This window comes from Panthera uncia, chromosome B1, assembly GCF_023721935.1.
Source record: "Panthera uncia isolate 11264 chromosome B1, Puncia_PCG_1.0, whole genome shotgun sequence".
NCBI lineage: Eukaryota > Metazoa > Chordata > Mammalia > Carnivora > Felidae > Panthera > Panthera uncia.
The window spans coordinates 55,038,889-55,044,009 of NC_064811.1; the positions used below are offsets into that span (position 1 = coordinate 55,038,889).

A 5,121-nucleotide genomic window follows, 5' to 3' on the forward strand; every position below is an offset into this window, starting at 1 on the left:
AAGGCAAAGTGGCCTATAGTGGGATGAATCAGACCTAAAGAAAATTACCTGGGCAATGTCAGATCTCTTATCACCAAACCTTTTCCAAAACAAAGAATTACTCTTTTCTAGGAAAGATTAGTGTTATTCCACTGTTCCTCCTCTCTAAAATCTATTCTCGGGATGTGGTGCTATGAGATGCAATGAAATGAATGTACCTGTGTATGTTTTGCCAAAGCGAGCGCTAGATGTGTGCGTTGTGAAGTTTCATAAAGCTTTAATTTTTCCTAGAAGGAGATGACTTTAACTCAGGTGTGCATCTTCAACTGCGACATCTTAGATTCTGCCCGGACACACACCCTTGAAAGTATTCTTCAAACTTTTAAAGGCTTTGGATAGCTACTTCCTATTGACTTTTGAAATCAGTTCCAAACTCTTTCAAGTTTATTTCTGTCAAGTTTCAGAACACAACAGGAAGTTGTTCTTAGATGCAATGAAGAAGGATACACTTGCCAACATTCCAGAGAAAACAAAGGGTCTAATTGTTGCTGAAAATACCCTCTGCATACTCTGAGCCATCATGAAACACTAAATGAGTCATGTGGCCCCAAATGAATTTTTTTTTTTACCATATAAAATACCTCTTCTAGTATATCTGGAAATTTAGGTATCATATGATCATACAGCCTTCAACTATATTATCCCCATTTTCAGTCGGGAATATAGTGATTTTAAAGTTCAGTATAGCTTTATTCATGCTGATAGCTAATAAATCTATTTTAATGGTTTAAAATAAAATATAATTTTGGAACATTTTCAGAACATTGGCTTCTAATTTTCACATCTTGAAGAAAATATTTATATCTTTCTTTTTAAAAAAACGTGATTGTAAACATTTATGCGTTGAAAAAACCTGTATTGACTGGTCATAGGCATTAGCCCAAATAAATTAATCTGACTTACTAGAATCATTCTAATTTCAAATATTTAGGTTTAAAATGTATTAAGTTCTTTTCATCAGTTGTTAAAATACAATGCTAAATAATCTCATTACTACAATAAACATTTAGTGATATCAAGTGACTCTTCATTTATTAAGGTTTTCTGTACTAATGTGGGGTTTTTAGAATATTGCTTAAATAATAAATCTAAGGTAAAAGTCAAAGGGATATAGAAGAGACCATTCTGAAGTAGTTTTTCATTAAAGTGACAGTAGGAGAGTGCGCATGAAAAAATAATCTTGTTTCAAAACCTTTAGGAAAGTAATAAATTTGTAGAAACTGAAGAACACATTACTGTAGTGGTTCTCTAATTTAAAGATAAAAAAGATCATATATGCATTGTAGTGAAAAACATGCCATATAGTCAAATTATTTTTGAAAAAGGAAATAAAGCAGTCATCAATGGAAAATGCATTTATCTAACATCTATACAATACAATTCTTTGGTAATTTCAAGAAGTACAAAAAAGCAGACTTGTATCTTTACCTAGATCGGATTTCCATATTCTTACACACAGATTTTTAAAGAACTCAACCAAGTAGTTGAGATATTCCTTTGAGATAAATATTCCTTCGAGATAAACAGAAATACTGAGGTGGAAGATTAATAACCTTTAAAATTAGTTTTAGCTTTACAAAGTTAAAATTAGTAGAGCAGACTACCTCTTCAGACAATACAATTTTAAATATGAAAAATAATGCTTTGAATTTATGATAGAAAATCTGGACCTAAGAATCCCCAGATAGTTCCCATTTCACAGCAAAACATCCATACGAGAATTCTCCATTTCTTGTTCTCTAATTTTTCAGTTGTTAAACTTAGTTTTATACAAAATATTGATACTTTAAAGAGAGAGTTGATAAATCACTTACCAGATGCTTGTCTTGAGGAACTAGAGGCCCAGAGTTTTTTTCTACAGAAATTGGTTACTGGAAATTTCCCTCTATATATTGTTCAGTCAACCAAGATAATCTGTCTTATGCATTAGGAAGAAAAGATGAAATCTGTAGGGCTATATGAGGTTGATAATTAGCTGTACAAAGTCTATTTATTACCAGTTTAAGTATTAAATGCTTAAGGGAAGGCTTTTTGTTGTTACATGTGGTGGTAGATAGATGGAAACAAAGAGCCTGTGGAAATCCATGGAATCTGGAATGAACACTATCCAATAATTATGCGTAGTAAATGGAGGCTCTTTTACTTTCGCTTTTAATTTCAACCATAAAAGCATAACACAGATGCTATTTCATGGCTCCAGTGCTTTTATTAGAAACTCTCACTTAAAGGTGATTTATTTGTACCTCTAGAACTCCATGGGCAAATTAGACCAGCAGGAACATGTTGCCTGTGTCAGAGCAAAGGGAAAAGAACATGAAGCCAAGAAAAGTTGGAATATCTTCTGTTCCTTAAATGAAGCCTCTACCATCCAGAGCCAGATCTATATCACTTTTTTAAGCCCTGGGCCAATAGTGGTGACTGTGATAAAAATTCTGTTTCCAAATAGAAAAAACTGACTTGAAACTCTTGTCATTTTCCACATGATCACCTATATATGACATGCTTCCTTTTTGTTTCTAGGTCTTGAAATCATGCTGTTAACACAGGGCAAAGTTATTTAGAGCTGTGAGTTTATCAAACTGTACAGAAATGGAATTTTAAATTGCAACCTCTCATTCAACAAAGTATAAAGATGTTTTTTAAATGTTTATTTAGTTTAGAGGGGTGGGGGGAAGCACAAGCAGAAGAGGGACAGAGAGAGAGAGAGAGGGTGAGAGAGAGAATCCTAGGCAAGATCCACACTGTCAGCACAGAGCCCGACCCGGGACTCCAAACCATGAACCATAACACCATGACCTGAGCTGAAGTCAAGAGTCAGATGCTTACCCGACAGAGCCACTCTGGTGCCCCAAGATATAATTATTCTATATTATCATCCTCTGTGAACATCCAACCGTTCCTTTGGCTCCAGTTGGAAAATCTTGATTAAGGATTTTATCTTGTAGTCTGCTTCAGGGAAGAAACTAAGAAACAACCTGAATATCACACTGCTACAGAATTACAGGAAGGCAACACATCTGGAGAAAATTAGATACCATTTATAGATTAGTCTGAAAAGCAGGGGAAAATATTTCCAGTTTGCCTCTCCACAGGTCTTGCAGCTAGAATATGATGCTCAGGCTCTTCTCATGCCTCCCTTGCATGAGATTGAAGATTTATGTTCCAGAAAAATTGCAACTTATGGATTCAGGACCTAGTGTTACTAGATATAGCTGAAGAAAGCATGCCATTAATGAAAACAAGGGAATTCAGGGATGAGACTTTTCAGGTTAGTTTGATTGAAGGATGCATCCCACTTAATTTGACCTCATGAGAAAGGTCCAGGGAAATAATCCGCTTAACTTTATTCTCCTCTCTTCTTCAGATCTCCTGCCAAATAGAAGCCAGAGAGCCCAAAATCCTGTTAATGTAATCCATACACTTCAACCTCCCAAGGCAGAAAACACGATGGAACCTGGAGGGGTAAATGAAAGGTATCCAGCCTAGTAAACTTGCCCCATTACTCAAAGGGTTTACTTTCCCAAGCCCTAATTATTATTGGTCTAAAAAGCATTGTCAAGTTGATTGCTGAAACAGTATTTTAAATATTCTTTTCTGTAGGGATACATTTTATAAATAAATATTGTTTAGAAATAAGTTTTAAAAGTTTGCATGATATTGTGCATATATATATATATATATATGCCTCCAAATGTATGTGTATATCTATCTATCTATCTATCTATCTGTATATATGAGAGAAAGATATAGAGAGAGACATACATTAAAGATGAATTATATATAGAATGAGACTATAAGTGTTTGAGGGTTGGCAGCAACACATCAGTAGATTTCATCAATACTACCCTGATCAGATAAGACTGAAACTTAGGGCAAGATATCTCAAAACATAAATCTCTAGTTTCTTATAACTATGTTACTATGTATGTAGTATGTACTCTGAATGATCATTTAGGTATAGATCAGTTCAATGTTTTTGTCACTGTCAAGGAGTCACCAACAATTCTGACACTTCAGCCCAAACATTGGGACTCTCACAGGCCTTCCTGTGAGATGAGAATGAATAACTGACTGAGTTTTAGGTTATGGCACGGAGTTAAGAGCAAAATTGGGAGTTCTTGAGCTCTTCATCATACAATTCTTCCTGCAGGATTTCAAATCAATGCCAACAGTTTTGATAATAAAGGGCTGTAAAAAGTTGAGAGAAGGCCATGGAAGTTGATTATATTAATGTGGGCAAATATTCACTGTCCTGTACTTTGCCTTTGAAAGCAGTATATTTTCCTGCCCAATAACTTTGGACTTAAGCCGTGATCTCTGACCAATTACATGTGAGTAGAAGTGAGAAGATGCCAATGATGCTTTAAGAGACATTGTATTATTTTACCATGGATCTCTTGTTCTTTTTTTGTCTACCTTGAGAGTGAACATGTCCCCTAAAGGAACTGCTCCTTCAGCCTGGGCCCCAAAATGAAAAACACATATGTCAAAGTCTCAGCCTGTCTAAAGCCTGGAACCATGTGGCACTCAAAAGCAACACAAACAAGGAATAACCCTTTGTTGTAGTTAACAAGAAGTCTGAGATTGTTTCATTTCTTAGTAAAGCTGACTAATACAATTTCTTTTCATAAAACTTCCCTAAATGGTGGCTAAGTTGGAGACTAGTTTAATATTTTCCCCATAAGCAGTTGCTCTAAAGTGTCTATAATAAATGTGGCCCTTTGTAGACAACTTTGGTTTTGATATTCACAGATTTGGACAAAAGTACTAGAAGTTTTAGTTAATGTTCAATGGTTTCAAGAGTTGACATAAATGAAAAAAATATTTTCATTGGCAAATGAGTAAGGAGTTTCTTTTTTCAAACTCTTGCTAATAACAAATATATATATGTGCCTAGGTAGACATAAGATGCTTGACTTGCATGGTTGTTGGCAGGATACCTCAGCTCCATTGTAGCCAAAGACAGATGATCTCTTTTTTTTTTGGCCATAAGGGTCTGCCCATGGAGCTGAGTATATTTATGTCATGGCAGCTTTTTTTCTTAATTAATTTTTTTATTTCCAGATACTAAAAAGACTTTTT

General features: G+C 34.8%; 1 protein-coding gene across 1 annotated transcript in view; it reads right to left on the minus strand.

The window, feature by feature from the left end:
• Positions 1–2,132, minus strand: part of LOC125922784 (sulfotransferase 1 family member D1-like) — a 44,536-nt gene extending 42,404 nt beyond the window's left edge. Inside the window, exon 1 of the mRNA XM_049630580.1 lies at positions 1,854–2,132. The gene's annotated coding sequence lies outside the window, so the exon portion shown is untranslated. The remainder of the gene's footprint in view (positions 1–1,853) is intronic.
• Positions 2,133–5,121: the final 2,989 nt, after the last annotated feature.